This window comes from Odocoileus virginianus, chromosome 26 (assembly GCF_023699985.2).
Source record: "Odocoileus virginianus isolate 20LAN1187 ecotype Illinois chromosome 26, Ovbor_1.2, whole genome shotgun sequence".
Classification (NCBI taxonomy): Eukaryota; Metazoa; Chordata; class Mammalia; order Artiodactyla; family Cervidae; genus Odocoileus; species Odocoileus virginianus.
Window position 1 is genome coordinate 8,463,219 of NC_069699.1, and position 17,321 is coordinate 8,480,539.

Consider the following 17,321-nt stretch of genomic DNA (forward strand, 5'->3'; position numbering starts at 1 on the left):
CTAACATCTTTCAAGTGATAAGGAAGTAACAATGCTTAGGCCTTTTCAGTTCTAGGTGTAGTATGCATTGTTTTTTGATCATCGCTATCCATCCTGAAAAAAGCCCTGATGCTGGGAAAAACTGAAGGCAAAAAGAGAAGAGGGTGGCAGAGAATGAGATGGTTAGATAGCATCACCGACTCAATGGGCAGGAATCTGAGCAAACTCCGGGAGACAGTGAAGGACAGGGAAGCCGGTGCTGTAGTTCATGTGGTTGCAAAGAGTCAAACATGACTTAGCAACAACCAAGTCCGCTTCCTTATAGCAAAGAATCTGCCTGCAATGCAGGAGACCTGGGTTCGATCCCTGGGTCAGGAAGATCCCCTGGAGAAGGGCATGGCAACCCACTCCAGTATTCTTGCCTGGAGAATCCCATGGACAGAGGAGCCTGGCGGGCTACAGTCTATAAGGTCACAAGGAGTCAGACATGACTAAGTGACTAACACTTTTTTTCAACCATTTCCTTATTTCAGTGACAGTGATCCAGTTTTTTCTTCTGGAAAACACTCCTCTTCTATAGTCCATGCTCTTTGGGTGAACCAGAGGTAAAGTGTATGACTCATATTTGGCCAATCACAGCACAGAATTTTCCAAGCTCAGTAATTTGTTAAGGGATTGGCAGGTAGCCATGTTGGTTCTGTTAGTGAATCCAAGACTACAGTGAAGGATCTCTTTCTTGCTGGACTTGGACTGGGTGCATGTACACTTGAACTTGTTGGGAACTGTCTTGCTATCACATGAAGTCTGAATTTTAAGCTAACATGGAGGAGAGCTGAGCCTTTCTTTTTTTCTAAGAAGGCTCTCTTTTTTTAATTAACCTTCTTATTTTGTATTGGATTATAGCTGATTAACAATGCCGTGATAGTTTTAGGTGAACAGCAAAGGGACTCAGCCATACATATGCATGTATCCCTTCTCCCCTAGGTAGGTAAAGAATCCAGCTGCCAATACAAAAGCTTCAGGAGACACAATTTCAATCCCTGGGACAGGAAGATTCCCCTGGAGGAGGAAATGGCAACCTACTCCAGTATTCTTGTCGAGATAATCCCATGGACAGAACGTCCTGGCAGGCTACAGCTTCCACATAACATTGAGCAAAGTAGGTCCTTGTTGGTTATCCATTTTAAATATAGCAGTGTGTACATGTCGACCCCAAACTTCCTAACTATCCCTTCCCCTCATCCTTCCCAGTCAACTGTAAGTTCCTTGTCTAGGTCTGTGAGTTTGTTTCTGTTTTTTAAACAAATTGATTTGTGTCATATCTTTTTAGGTTCTGCATATAAGGTATGTCATACAATGTTTCTGCTTATCTGACTTACTTGACTCAGACTGACAATCTTGGGTTCATCCATACTGCTGCAAATGACATTATTTCATTCTTTTTAATGGCTGTATAATATTCCATTGTGTTTATGTACACCATCTTCTTTATCCACTCTTCTGTCAATGGACATTTAGGTTGCTTCCATGTCTTGGCTATTATAAACAGTGCTTCAATGAACACTGGGGTGCATGTATCTGTTTCAGCCATGTTTTTCTCTGGATATGTGCCCAGGAGTGGGATTACAGGGTCATATGGTAGCCCTACCTTTAGTTTTTTAAGGAGCCTCCACACTGTTCTCCATAGTGGCTTTACCAATTTACATTCCCACCAACAGTGTAAGAGGGTTATCTTCTCTCCACACCCTCTCCAGGATTTCTTGTTTGTGGGTTTTTGATGATAGCCATTCTGACTGGTGTGAGATGATACCTCATTGTAGTTTTGATTTGCATTTCTCAGGAATAATTAGCATGTTCCAATAATTGGCAGTGTTTAACACCTTTTCATGTGCCCCTTGGCCATCTGTATGTCTTCTTTGGAGAAATGTCTGTTTCGGTCTTCTGCCCGTTTTTGGATCGGGTTGGGTTTTGATGCTGTTAAACATCATGAGCTGTTTGTAGGTTTTTTTCTTTCTGTCAGTTACATCGTTTGCAAATATTTTCTCCCAGTCTGGGGTCTTTTTTCATTTTGTTTCCTTTGCTGTGCACAAGCTTTTAAGTAGGTCGCATAAGAAGGCTCTCTTTTATTTAACTGACCTGATATGGGCTTGGTGGCACAATAGACTGAAAATCACAATTCTACCCTTATTTTCATAGGAGAGCTACAAGTGCCCAAGTTAAATATTTGTAAGAAAATGGATGCTTTATGATAACAACAGCAAACTCTACATTCCAATAATTTACTATATGAGCATTATAAAATGTCTGTGATATGGCATTGTGAAGTGTGCAAGAGAAAATAGATCTTTTCTCCAGAAATGTATAATGTGTTTAAACAAGACCAAAATTAAAAAACAAAACTGTGAATAGCAGATAGTAATGCATATAAGTGAACAGAACATAGTAATGTATATAAATATTCTGAATGGTAATACAAAGTAACTGATAACTACCTACAAACAAAACTAGCCTAGAACAACAGCATGAGTCATGGGCTTTAGGCTCAACTGAGTATTTCCATTTAATTCTCTAGGCACTGATCTTTATATCTTTGTCTTAATGTTTACTGTGAATTACTGATTGTATATTCAGTTGCTTATTTGATATCTCCACTTAGATGTCCAACAGGCATTGCAAACTCACCTTGTCCAAAAAGTCTTCTCCTCCAAATCTGTTTGAATAGACTGCTTTCCAGATTTCAGGAGATAGCAACCCCATCCTTCCAGTGGCTCAGGTCTAAAACCTTAAGCATTATCTTTTTTTCTCACATCTGGAATCCATTATATAAGCAAAATTTATTGGCTCTATCTTCAAAATTTATTTGGAATCTAACCATATCTTTCTGTCTCCACTCCTGTGTGAATTATTGTAGTATGGGTCTTCCTGATCTCACCCTCCCTGCCCCTCCCCAAAGTCTGTTTACAGTCCAGCAGAGGAAAGTCTTCTCATTTTATTGAGAAAAATTTAAAACACAGCAAAGTTGAAAGATTTTACAGTGACCCATCTGTATACTGGCTTCCTAGAATCTACCATGAACAGAACAGTCCTTTTAAAAATGACAGGTCGTGCAGCTCCTCTGGTCAAAATTCCTCAACAGCTCATCTCATTCAATGAAGAAAAGCAAATTTCATACCATGGTCTACAAGACCCAGCACCCTCTGGCCCCTGCTACCAATCTTCCCTCTTGTCCATTACTCTTCAGCCACACTGGCCTCCTCTTTGTTCCTCAAACACTCTAAGTACATTCTTTGCATTTGCTGTCCCTTGCTTGGGAGGCTTTCCCTGCCATGACTCTGCATGGCTTGCCTCTTTGGGTCACCTCATTTGGATTTCTCTGACTCTTCCAAGTGTTAGGTTGAATGATGTAATTCTAATGTCATTCTACTCAGCTGTGCCACATAAACCAAATATCCTGAAGTTAAAAGAGAAAAAAAGATGCAGAGAGAGCAGTAATTTCATATGGTTCAAACTAATAAAACAACTAGACCCTAACCCTCTTATTCTTACCTGGGTTCCAATATTCTTTTTTAAAGATAATATTTATCTGGCTGCACCAGGCCTTAGCTGCAGCATGTAAAGTCATAGGTGTTGCACGTGAGACCGAGTTCCCTGACCAGGGATTGAACCTGGGGTCCCTGCCCTGGAAGCATGGAGTCTTAGCCACTGGACTGCCAGGGAAGTCCCTGGGTTCCAATATTCTTGAGAGCACTTCTCACCATCTTATGTATGATTTATGTATTGTCTATGAGATCCTCAAAATCAGGGAGTCTGCATTTGTCCACTTCTGTGGACTCAGGACACAGACCAGTACTTGGACTGTAGTGTGCACCGAGGACATATTTATTTAAGGAATGAATTCTTTACACTGAAGTCAAGGTAATCATTAAAAATACAAAGTCTGATCATGTCATTCTTACTACATTACATGCATTACTTTCAAAATGAAGATAAGAATCCTTAGGAAGACTGTAGGTCCCTGCATGGGGCCCCTTCGTTCTCTAGACTCATCTTGCATCATCTCCCTCATTTCTTTTTAGTCCCTGGGACTCTGCTTGTCCCATTGTGAGGTCTTTGTGGTCTTCCTTGCTCTTCCCCAACTTCTGCACTGAGTTCACTCTGAGGTGGTTTTAAATCTTGGCTTATAGCATCTCTTATTAGAAGTCATTTCTGATACCTCAGGTTAGACTGAATTCCACTTTAATGCCCTTGATTCTGGTGGTGAAAAGCTAGAAGAAGGACCTCAGCTCTTGTTTCCTTTGATGAAAGAAAATAGACCAAGATGGTGAAAAAGACAGAAGCACTTATTAGAAACACAGCACGTGTGGAAGAAACAAAGTATGTGTGGAAAAAGCAAAATAGTATAGAGGGAGCACACAGGTGAGCTTGGAGTGAGTTGCCCCCAACAGGGTCGGCTTAGATTGTTAACATAGGGACAGTTTTCTGGGGCGGGGTGGGGGCGGGGGGGTCATCTCACCTGGTCCTGGTGTGGGCCCACATTTCTCAGCTAAGGTGGATTCTAGCTGGTGACTTCTGCCTGCTTAGACTGAGGGCCTTCTCTGTGCGTGTGTCAGACTGAGAAACCCCTGAGAAAGCACCCCGTCAGGGCTCGGTGCTCCTGTTGGTGCCACATCTCGAAGCATCAGCAAGAGACCAGCTGCAGCTTCTCAGTCTGGGGTGAGCTACCTCCTCCCACCCTCAGGCACCACATACCTACCCTTAGTAACACCTATTAGGATTATAGAGTGAATTTTGTGTGATTATCTCCTTTACCAGACAGTAAGTTTCACGAGAGAAGGAAAGACAGCTTTCTTTTTACTCCTCTTTGAATCCGTAGCATCTGGGAAGTATTTGGCACATAAGAAGAGCTTAATACTTATTTTAAAAATAGACCTTGTTGTGTTCCTGTGTTACCAGGGCAAAATTGGGTGCCTGGTATACTATAGGCAAATAAGTTTGCTAAAAGAGCCCTAACATGAAGGATATTTGATTACTCATTTACAGAGCATACAATGCAGAAGAGCCATCACTTGATTATCGTGATAAGGCATTTATACATAACTGATACCTACAAGAAACTCCCTGATGCTGGGAAAGATTGAAGGCAAAAGGAGAAGGGGGAAAAAGAGGATGAGATGGTTAGATAGCTTCACTGATTTAATGGACATAAATCTGAGCAAACTCTGGGAGATGGTGAAGGACAAGGAAGCCTGGCGTGCTGCAGTCCATGGGGTCCTAGAGTCGAACACAACCTAATAACCAAACAACACAGAAACTCCAAATTCTTCCCTCTCATCAACCTTTCCTACATCACTGAGACTGAAGAAAGGAAATTACACTTCTCTTTCCTCTATCTGCTGTCTGGTAGAGGAAAGGATGAACTGCTCTTGCTAGGAGAATCCAGATGGAGTCAGAATTAGCTGTGAGATATGGCTTCCAAACCAACAGATCATAACGTTCTCATGTGGATAATTAGATGTTTACAAACTTTTTTCCCTTTTCTGTCAAATGAGAACTTCTGCATTCCTTAATAAAAAATCTCTTTGCAAATATTTCAGTGGTCAGAGGATATATATTAAAACACACATTTGCAAGTTGTATAAATTTATAGGTTTATTAGGGCAGGAAGATATGGTACAATATAAGCAGAAAAAGCAAAAATCTTACAAATAAATCACATTTAAGTGTGTTGACTCACAAATTTTTTTAGTAAACTTGTAATTCTAGACAAGCACTGTGGCAAGTTTATTAATATTATCATTTGCTAATTTAGGGAAGGGAAAAGAGCCAAATATACCAGAAATGAATTGTTGCAAAATGGTAAATTTTTAATATGATGAAACACAAAAAGAAACTAATAATCAAAAGACAATGAAATGTCAATTTCTTAGTTTTAATAATGTTTTATAGATATATAAGATGCTGCCAATTGGGGAAACTGGATAAAGAGTAAACAGGACTTTTCTGTATTATTTTTGTAACTTCTTGTGAGTCTATAACTCCCCTCCTCACCAAAAAAAAGAAAGCAGTAAAAAGTAGTAAATCTAGATAAGAAAGTATTTTTAGAAACAGAACTTAAAGCATATACCCGTAAGCAAAGACAGTTGCTTTGCTAGGTTTCCACAGGTTTGTAAGGAGTTAACAAAAAATTTAAAAATGCTTCCAAAGTGTGCTTACATATACACACTTTACTAATAAAAAGATTGGGCTCTGGAAAGTAGCGTCCTATTTTTAATGTTTGAACTAATGTTTTCCAGAGAGTTGCATAGAGTGAAACATAGCATTGTTTGCGAAAGTCAATTTTGTGAAAACCGCAAAAATGAGTGTCTGCTCTTGAGAAAGGAAAACTTTTATTTCTTGACATCATCAAAGAAAAATGTGAAGGATTTTATATGAAATGAACAAAAATGTACAAATCCTACCACCTCATTGCTCAAAAAAATTTTCTCCTTCATCTATTAATATGTCCCTAAAGAAGCTAGCTCACACAGACCTGGGGGCATTCACATGTCAGAATATTCCATAAAGATCTGGGAACACATATTTTTGGTGGGAAGAATGCGCAGGGAAAGACTGCTTGTGAAACAGTTCAGAGTGATGCATTTAGTAAGGATCCCCTTGCAATAACAAAATGTTAGCATCAGAACATTCTTGGGAGCCTTCAAAAGACACATGACATCAGGAACTCTTAAAACAAGTGAAATTTTTTGGGGGGGGTAACAGATGGCAAATATTCTACTGTGCGAGAACTAAAAACACAGAGAATTTCCAAAATTGCCTTATGGCACTCTACCTTAAAGTATACTTTCCTAATAAAATTACTAGAGCAACATAGACATTTGCTTGGCTGGATGCTTCATTTATATTTTCCTCTTAAATATTAAAATTACAGCAATGCGGCATAAAATAAAAGGAGAACTAGGGCCAGAAAGACGAGAGTTTCAAATTCAGTTTCAAATTTCAGACTCTCTCAGCTACTAGTTTTGTTACCTTAGACAAATCATTATTTCTCTGAATCTCAATGACTTTGTTACTAAAATGGGTATAACAATCCCCATATCTCAAGGTTGGTCCTAGAATTGAAAGGGATCATATATTTAAGAGTTTAGTAGAATGTTGTGCAAATACTGTGTGAGCTCCCTCCCACTTTTCCCAGAAGACACAGCAAGGCCTTTCTTTCTCTGTTTGGTATGAGGTGAAACATGTGGCTAAGGAGTAAAATTTTTAAAAGCAAGAGAATCTAATCCTAAATACACACACACACACACACACATTTATTTGTAGTTATTTATTTGGCTGCACCAGGTCGTAGCTGTGGCTGGAAGGATCTTTTTCCTTGTTGTCGGTGATATGCCCCATCTTTTAGTTGTGGCATGTGGGATCTATTAATAGTTCCCCAACCATGGATCTGAACCCCAGACCCCCTGCGTTGGGAGCACAGAGTCTTAACCACTGGACCACCACGGAAGTCCCTTCCAATCCTAATATCATTCCAGTCTTTCCATTAATTATGCAGTCACATAAACTAATACTTAATAAACATTATTGGTATTATTCGGGAACCTGAATAGGTTGTCTCTTGCAAGTCTGCTTTTTAGTTTATCTTTGAGCAAAACACGTCATTAATCCTTTTTTTCAGATCGTAACAGTGTGATCTTTTGGGGATATTAAGCACCTCTTGATCCCAGGTAAAAACAAGTTTCAATATTTGTTCACAGGTCTTGAGAAAAACAGCGACATGGAAAGAGAAAGAGCGCGAGGTTGGAGACTGCCTTTCCAAGGCTGATGGTATTATAATCCTCCGGCCATGGAGCCACCTGTTGGTGTCTCTCTGCCCGGAGACCACAGTTCCGTAAGCCACGCCTCCCTCGCAGTGCCGCACTCCCGCCCTCATGAACTCGAAAAGGTGAGCAAGCCTTCTGAAATCGCGGGTGTGGGCAGCAGACAAACAGCCCTTAGAAGGCATTCGAGCCAGGTTCTTAACATGGAATCATGGGCTTATCCAGAGGGTCCTAGAAGCTACTACTGTCCCGGATGCAAAGTTGTGTTGAAGTGTTTTCTTCCTTCTGCTCAGAATGCTGCTCAACTGCCACTTCCCTCTGGAGGTCTTCTCCTGCCAGAGGTCTCCCCTACAGGATCTCTCATCACCTTTTTGTATCTCCTGCGGAGCCTCACCGCAATCTGTCATTGCCTTATCTGCTTAAATCCGTCCACCCCACTAGAAGATCAGTTTCCCAAAGAGCAGGCCCTCTGGTCTTTCTCCAGGGCCCTGAGGCTGGTGGATCTCGACAGAGACTCTTGGAGTGAATGACAGGTCCGAGTCCATCAGATATTGAAAGGACTCTGTATTCCCCCCCCCCCCAGCCCCGCCCCCAGCACTCTTCACCGGAAATCATTCGCAAATCATTCATTTTGGAAATAAGGCTTCCAGCGTTTCGACCGCACCCACCCACCTATGTTCCAACGGTTTGAACTGCCGCCCCAGCCCACTCACCCAAGCCCTCTAGGCTGGACAGTTTAGAGGTGACCGACGCAAGGGTAGCCTCCAACGGGCACGCGCATCAGTTCACATTCCCGACCACCGTCCTGGGGGCGGAGGAGCGGGGTGGGCCACGCGGGCCTGGAGGAGCCGCCTCAGGAGGCCGCCCGAACCTCCACCGTACTCGGGGTCCAGAGTCTCTTCTCCGGCGGCGCGCGGCCGGCCGCGGGGGGTCAAGCCCGTCGCGCAGCGCGCGCCGCCGCGACCACAAGTACTTCCGGGTGAGTGGGTCGCCGACCCTGTGGCCCCGCCCCTCCTCCGCCTCCGCCGCCCGCCGCTCGGGCTGCGGCTCCTCCCGGGGGCCGGTTCCCGCTGTCTCAGCCGCGGCGCCGAGGGGACACCGGCGTGACTGACTGACCGGCCGTCGGCGCCGGTAGCCGCCGCGTCCTGCCCGGCCCGCCTGGCCGGGGACCTAGGACCGAGTCCACCTTCCGCACCCCTCGCCCTTCGCTCCGGCAGGCTCCCGGCCGGCGAGCCGCGCTCCGGCCCTTCCCGGCGGCGCCCGCAGCCCCAGCCCGCGCTCGGACATAGGTAAGGGCCGCTCCTCCCACCGGCCTTGGCGGGGAACGGGGCTCCCGCTTCCCGGCCTCTGCAGCTCGGCGAGGTCCGCGCTGCCGCCGACCCCTGCTGGGGGCCAGGCCCCTCTCCGGCGGGCCCCGGGGTCGAGGTCGCCCCCTGCCTGCGGCGTCCTCGGGCATCTAGCCGGGTCTCGAACGCGCACCCTCGGTCCGCGAGCGGGGACAGCGATACTCCCATTGTGGGAGAAATGAACTCGGGCCGCTGTCCCTGCGCTTTAGGTGCTCAGGGCTCCTCCTCCCTCTCCCCGACCCACCACTCCCTCGGTCTGTCCCCGGCCGGCCACCCGGGGAAAGGTGTCAGGCCGGTGGAGGGCGTGGAGCTTGTATGGGATTTTTTTTTTTTTTCCCTTCCTCCTTGACCCGAACTGAATGAAGCCCGAGCTAGGAGTGTCAGGGTTAATGCTTGACTATTGCCAGGTGTTATTCACACCCAGATTGTTAAGTTATGTAGCTCCAGCCGGGCCTGCTTCTCGTGTCCGTGGGTATGTTGCTGGAAGCCAGAGGACCTAAGGAAACCCATCTCTTTTTCTTCGACGGGGAGGGGAAAAAAGTTCAAGTGTTTGCTTTCCTTTTTCCACCGTGGGATATACAAATATAAGGCTGTGGAGACCTGGCCAGGGAAATAATGGGATCCTAAACTTCAACTGCTTGTAGCTCTTTTTCTTTGAGTTTCCATTTAATGACTCAGCACTTCTGCCCTTAAAAAGAAAAAGTGTAATGTAGGTTCGTTGATTAAAGGTTGAATGTGAGGATAACAGTGTCCATTACTTTTCCATGGCATCACAACAGGAGGAGAATGGGGATGCAGTAGTGGAACCGGAGAGATGGAGGGCAGGGTGTGGATGAATCAGTTCTTAATTAGTGTTTAAAATAAGTGTTTCAAGATTAAATGTTTATTTTGGGGATGCATCTGTTTGGAGAGGTGCAATTGTTGGAAAAGGCGAAGTGTTGCAGATAAGTGTTGCTTGGCAGGGACTTGAGGTTCGCTGTGGTTTGAAGGTCTTACAGAATTAACTCAGTTTAACCAACTTAATGCTGTGTTCAACACATGTAGAGATGATGACCCAGTATTATACTCATGTAGAATAAGAATTTCAGAAAGTGTGATTCATTGAGGAAGTTAGATCACTCTCTGTGTGAATGAATCATTGATAGGGTTCTTAAACTTGGAATAGAGGAAAGTTTGAGGTTTGTTACTGCCTGTTTAATTAGATACTGCCACTCCTAGGAAGTGTTGCATTGATGCTTTGTTAGGTTTGTTGCTGCTAATAATTGTCATGTAGTATGGTAGAGAAACAAATAGTGGACTTTTGCAGAAGCTTTGGATTTAAAATAGTTTGTTAGTTCGTAAGTGAATTGTTGTGATTTTACCCACTCCAGAAAGATAAATGTCTAGAAACAAATTAAATGTCAGTGAAAAGGACAGCTACCATCATTAAGGTAGGAAGAAGTTCACTCAAAGAATCTGCAGTACAGAGAGAACAAGCAGTCATTTAAGGGAAAGACCTTACCCATTTGGGAAAACCTGCCCTTAAAAAGGTGAAATGAGACTTTATACGTGCTCATTTGTGTCCAACTCTTTGCGACCCAACGGACTTTAGTCCTCCCTCCAGATTCCAACCCGTGGAATTCTCCAGACAAGAATACTGGAGTGGGTTGCCATTTCCTCCCCCAGGGGATCTTCTGACTCAGGGATCTCACCTGCGTCTGCTGCACTGGTGGGCGGATTCTTTACCACTGAGACACCTGGGAAGAACATACAGAGCTCCTGTTTAAGTTCTGTCGTAGAAGAAAGTGTGTATTAAAGTAGTGATTCATTATGGGGATGAATTCATTTTAAATTAGAAATAACTTTTTATTACTGGAATGTAATTTGATCATTTTTGGCTTTTAAAGTGTTGCTAAGCAAAATGACTTTGAATCACAGAGTTCTTGATACTCTTAGCCTCGATTTCTTCTTTTTGGAGATCAGCTTATTTTATGTTGATTTATGAAGAACTTTATAGTTACTTATCAATTATTAAGTAATGGTAAATTTGCCCTGTTGATCTTGCTTAGTAAATTCTTTTAATTCTTGGACTAAATTTTGGCATTTTATTCCCTTGGATATCCATTATATTCAGAGCGTTCCCTAATATTGCTTTTTATTTTTGTCCAACTAATAGTGACTTAAGAGTTTCAGTTTCTAATTGAACAGAGATTCCCTTTTGGAAAATCCCTTGTGGAAACCACCCGAACTGACAGTCCTGATGGTAGCTTTATAAGAGAATCCTTCTTAGGTCAGGATTTAAGCATCTCCACAATGAAGGGAAAAACTGATTCGGAGAATATGTTTGGCAAAGTAGATTCTTTTTCTCTCAAAACAAAAACAGGTCTTTACTAGAAGCGAGAAGGAGCAGTTTCTTGCAAAGCTCTTTGTGAATTGTTTACCCTGCTCCTAGTGTGAAGAGGAACAGAATCGATGATATATGGGGGGAAAAAAAAATCTCCCTGTAGCATTTTGGGAATGTTGATGAGGATCATTTTAGAGGAAACACATTCTGTCCTCACCACAGGCTCACTTTCCATCGTACCTACAAATAGGCCATTGCATAGACCTTTGCCTTTGCTTTCTCCCTGGAGAATATGAATGGAAAGATGGTCTTTTAACCTTATTCAGTTAGAAACACAGTAAAGTTTATGACCATCATTCAGAAGTCAACTTTTAAAACTTCTGACAGAAGGGTTGAGCAAAATTTACCCTGTGAGTAAAATAACTTTGCCCTTCTCTCCACTTTTTCCCTTTAAGATAATAGATAGGATACCATTAGAAATGATTTGTGTTGCACATTGTGCTTTCACTTTAAAAACTTTCTGGCATTCAATAAATTAAGGCAGACTTAAAAGGAATCCAACACTGGGCTAAAAACTGGGTTTATTGTATGCTAATGCTTTTTCCTTTGTTCTGTTACATCTTTATTTTGATTGGGGGATGGAGAAAGGGATTCTGTTTCTTGTGGAAGCTCTGAGATTTGCTCCATATGTGTGCTGTTGTTTTAGTCTAGAGATGGGAAGAGCAGTAGATAAGAAGAGTACAGGTGATTAAGAAGAGGTGGAGAAATGGCATCCATAGGAGTGTGCTCACCTCCTGGCTTCAGTAGTTGTTTGTAGAACTTTTTAAAATTGATAAAACATTGAAAAAAAAAAAAAAGTCCCCTGGTGAAAAGGAAGTTTCCTTTCCACGATAAACTTCTAGGCTTGACTCCCTCTGCCACCCAACTCCATAATCCAAGCAGTGGTTTCCGGTTAATGGTTTCCCATGTGTCTCTCCAAAATTTCTCTTCCATATACAATCTCCTGTGTTTAGAAAAAAATGCCCTGTCCCTTTCATTCTGACCTTTGATATGTCTTAGAGATCATTCTATATTAGCACATATGTCCAGCTATTTTTCAAAAAAGACCAGCTGACCTGTCTAATATAGATGAAACAAAACTTGCTCATTTCCCACAGTTTAACATTCTGTGTTCAAGACATTTGGCTTCGCTGGTGGCTCAGCAGTAAAGAATCTGCCTGTCAATGCGGGAGATGCAGATTTCCATCCCTGGGTCAGTAAGATCCACTGGAGGAAGAAATGGCAACTCACTCCAGTATTCTTGCCTGGGAAATCCCATGGACAGAGAGCCTGGTGGGCTGGAGTCTGTGGGGTCATAAAAGAGTCGGACACGAGTTAGTGACTAAACTACAACAACAAGGCTGTTTTTAGCTTTCTGCTAACACTGCTGTAATGAACAACTCATATATAAGCCTTTGCTATAGTGTGTAAGTGTGTATATGGAATTTATTTCTGAAAGTGTGAGGGCAAGGTTGGGACTTAAATTGTGAAATTTTAAAAATTTATTTCAAGCTGTATTGGGATTTATTTTATAATAGAAATTACCTTTCTTCTTAACCTTGTAGGAGAAAAGAGCTGTTAATTACTTTGTATTCTTTCTCCTCCTTGCAATTTAAAAATATACTACAAGTGTATTTTATAAGGTAATTTTAAACACCTTAGAGTGACAGCTGGGTGATTTTATTTATACTGGTAAAGGTAGAAGCATTGTACTTTGAAGACTGTGCTATTATAGACAAACTACTTCATTTATATTTGGCAATACTAGTTAAATGAGTGCCTTTTGTAGTAGCTTGATTGTTTTAGGATTTTATGACCAATATCAATTAAAAATCTATACAGTTTCACTTCTTGCCCTGCAGAAGTCTGCTGCCATTTATTAGTCACATGGGAGATAAATGGTCTATTTTTTTCGCTTCCTTTACCTTCCACATCCTAATCTATATATAATAAAATAAATCTCTGTGGGGTTCAAGATCCAAAACTCATTTTACAAACCAGAATGCTATTGATGGATTAATTTCTCAAGGCAGAAGGACAGATTTAGTCTTTATTCTGCAAAGTGTTACTGACCAGAATAAGGAAGAATTTTCATTTTTCATTTCAATGTTATATACCTCACTCAAGACTAGCAAGAGTTCAAGAATCTTTACTCTTTTTAAAGGAGAGACTGGGCAGGGGCGGGGGTGGGTAGGAAGTGCTGAGGAACTAATGTATGAGGACAAAGTTGGAACTTGTGAGTGGCAGTTTCCTTGGCCGGTGCCCAGGGTCTATTTTGAGGCCTTGTCAAAGCTCTCCTGACAGAACCTACCACATAACCACAATCTGTCCTGGCCCCACTGCAAGTCAGGAAGGCCTGCGGTTTAGGAAGATGGCAACAGAAGAGGAAGCTTATAAAGGACATTTGCCTTCAGAAGATTAAGGCTCAGTTTGGGGGTGAAAATGTGCTTAGCATGCATGTCTAAGATCCAGGGTTTTTTGTTTTTCCTTTGTACGGGATGAGCTTGATTAAGGAAAACTAACGAGGGCAGCACTGTAGAATGTGTGCAAGGAGGAGCACAGTATTGATGTCATGTCTGGTTCTAAGTGTTTGGCGAGGATCAGTCTAATGTTCTACACCAGGGGAAAAACCATTACTCTTACCCCAATAGGGAGGCCATGCCCCGAGTTGAAATAGAAGTCCAGTTTGGAGACCTTGTCCCTGGGATCAAAAGGACACTGGGAATGATGGGCTGTTAAAAAAGGATGATTGAGTTTATACAGGGAAATAAGCTCCTTCCCGAGTTCTCATTCTCTTCTCCCCATAGAACTGTGCAGCCCCATGTGTAACATCAGAAAGTCCTCGCTCTGAAGTCCTGGCGTGTTCCCAGATGCTGGGTCCCAGCGTAGCTGCCTTTCTGTGCCCGGTGCTTTCTCATGGAACCTTGGTGTTTCCATACTTAGTGAATAAAGGGCTTGGGTTTGGAGTTCTTTGACTGATCTCAGAGCTTCTTAGGCCAGAAGGCTGTTAAAGAGCTGAGTGTGCCACGTTTTGGATCAAGGCTCATGTCACCATATTTATCCAAATCCTTGATTAGAGTGGAGGTTGTTTGAAGAATTTGGCATACAGACTTCATTTATAGATGCAAAACCTGCAGATGGTTTCCTTTCTTTTGCTTCAGAGTAGGCTGGCACTCCAGAAAAGTTGAGTTTTTCCTTTCCCTCAGAAATTTGGATTGTTAGCATTTGATGATGATGATGTATTTAGTATTCAGTGTGAGTAGAAAAAATAACCACTGTTTTTCTCTCTTCTCTATTCCTATTATCTGTCATGTTCCTATTATCTTGTTATATCCCTTCCCTGTCTCTGCCTTCCCCTTCTCCTCCAAAAATGAGTGAGATTAGAGCAGAACAGAGAGGGAGAGCGGAAAAGAGGTTGGAGAAACCTTGAAGTTCAAGGGCTTATCAGGGTGTTTTTATTTTCTCAGAAGTAGATTAATAAAATCCTCCTTTAAAAATCACAGTCATCTTTTCCCATTATTTTCAGTTTGAATCTTCTATATCTTAGTTTTCCTTCAGTAGGAACAGGAAATTTTTAACTAGTTTGGATATAAAATTACTGCTTTAGGAAACAAATTTAACTTTTAAGTTGCTTGTTCTGATTACTTTGTTATTCTTTCTACATCTCCCACTTTTCTCAGTAGAAACATTTTAACAGCTAGGAGCAGTTAAACTATGCTGTGTGCAGGGAATTAGGATGTTAGAGTGTTCATTTCTCTGTTACATGGTTTAATCACTTATAGTAACAAAATTGTATTTATTGTGTTATTTCTTGTATAATTACAACATAATTAGTAAGCATACATGTTGTTGCTAAATGATCCAAAGATTATAGGACTAAAAATAGAAAAAGCCCATTAAAGAAGAATTGCCGATTTATCTCTGGCTGCACTGGGGCTTCGATGCTGCACACGGGCCTTCCCGAGTTGTGGCGTGGGCTTTCGTGGCTTCTCATTGCGGAGCGTGGGCTCTCAGGCACAGGCCTCAGTGGTTGTGGCCCACAGGCTTCATTGCCCCCCAGCGTGTGGGAGATTCCTGAACCAGGGATCAAACCTGCGTGCCCTGCACTGGCAGGGGGACTTTTAGCCTGTGGACCACCAGGGAGATCCCAAGAAATCCACTTTAGATTTAGATGAGATGTTTTTCCCCGTGTCCAAGTGGGTAGTCAAGGAAATGAGAGGATTCTGTCCTGCTGTCTTGCTACACTCATCCTTTTGCTCTCTATCCAAAGTGGGTTTTCATTGTGGTAAAATACATGTAACATACAATTTGCCATTTCCAGCACTTTAAAGCGTACAGTTAAGCACACCCGCATTGTTGTGCAGCCATCACCACCATCCGTCTCCAGAACTTTCTCTTCCCAGAGGGAAACTCTTTACCCATCCAGCAGTAATCCTCATTGCTCCCCAGCCCCTGGTAACCACATTCTACCTTCTGTCCCTGTGAATTTGACTGCTCTAGACACCTCATGTAAGTAGACTCATGGAGTATTTGTCTTATAAAATAGCTAGTTTATTTCCCTTAGCATAATGTCTTCAAGGTTCATCCATGTTGTAGCATGTATGAGAATTTCACTTGATTTCAAAGCTGAATAATATTCTATCATATATAGATATGTAACATTTTGTCTATTCATCAGTTGATGGACCTTCGGGTTGCTTCTACCTTTTGGCTCCTGTGAATAACGCTGCTTTTGAACACAGGTGCATATCTGTGTGAGTCCCTGCTTGCTTTTCTTTTGGATGTATACCCAGAAGTGGAATTGCTGGATCATATAATTATTTTGTGGTTATTTTTTTGAAGACTTGCCATGCCATTTTCTGTAGCAACCGCACCATTTTGTAGTGTTCAAAGGTTCTGGTATCTCTGCATCTTCGGCGCACTGTGTCAGAGATTCTCCCTCTTTGTTTCCTTCTAAAAATAGAGCCATTCTTGTGGGTAAGTGGTACTATCTCATTGTGGTTTTGACTTGCATTTCCATAATGATTAATGATGTTGAGCATCTTTTCAAGTGTTTTTTGATCATTTGTATATCTTTGGAGAAGCAGCTGTTCAAGTCCTTTGTCTGGCTTTGGAAGAGTTGTTGTTGTTGAGTTTCGGGGGTTCTCTTTATTTTCTACATGCTAATAATCCCTTATCAGATACATGATTTGCAAATACTTTCTCCCATCCCATGGGTCAATTTTTTTTTTTTTTTACTCTGTTGATAGTGTACTTTAATACACAGAAGTTTTTAGTTTTGAAGTCCACTTCCTCTAACTTTTCCTGTTGTTGCCTGTGATTTTGGTGTCCTCTTCAAAAATTCTTTGCTATATGAAACATCAGAAGCCTTTTTGTATGTAGACAGTTTTAGCTCTTCTATTTATTTCTTTGGCCTACTAGTGGGTGATTTTTGTATACGACATACAGTAAGAGTCCAGCTTTATTCTTCTGCATGTGCATTTCCAGTTTTACCAGCACCAGTTGTTGGAAAGACTGTCCATTCCCCATTAACTGATCTTGACACCCTTGTTGAAAATCATTTGACCATATATGCCAGGTTGATTTTTGTGCTATCTGTTAAATTCTGTTGGCCTCTATGCCTCTCTATATGCCCATAATACATTGTTTTGGCTATTGTAGCTTTCTAGCAAGTTTTGAAATCAGAAAGTGTGATGCCTCCTTCTTTTTCTTTTTCAAGATTGTTTTGGCTATTTGGGGTCCCATGAGATTCCATAGGAGTTTTAATGTTAGGGTGGATTTTTCCATTTTTGCAGAATCTGTAATTGGGATTTGTAG

General features: G+C 42.0%; 1 protein-coding gene across 18 annotated transcripts in view; it reads left to right on the plus strand.

Moving 5' to 3' along the window:
* Nucleotides 1-8,450: 8,450 nt before the first annotated feature.
* Nucleotides 8,451-17,321, plus strand: part of LRRFIP2 (LRR binding FLII interacting protein 2) — a 108,468-nt gene continuing 99,597 nt past the window's right edge. For 3 of the 18 annotated variants that reach the window (XM_070455395.1, XM_070455394.1, XM_070455396.1), the window contains exon 1: nt 8,454-9,085. The gene's annotated coding sequence lies outside the window, so the exon portion shown is untranslated. Of the gene's footprint in view, nt 9,086-17,321 lie in introns of all 18 variants that reach the window. The other 15 variants (XM_070455391.1, XM_070455392.1, XM_070455400.1 and 12 more) reach the window with 12 other exon arrangements.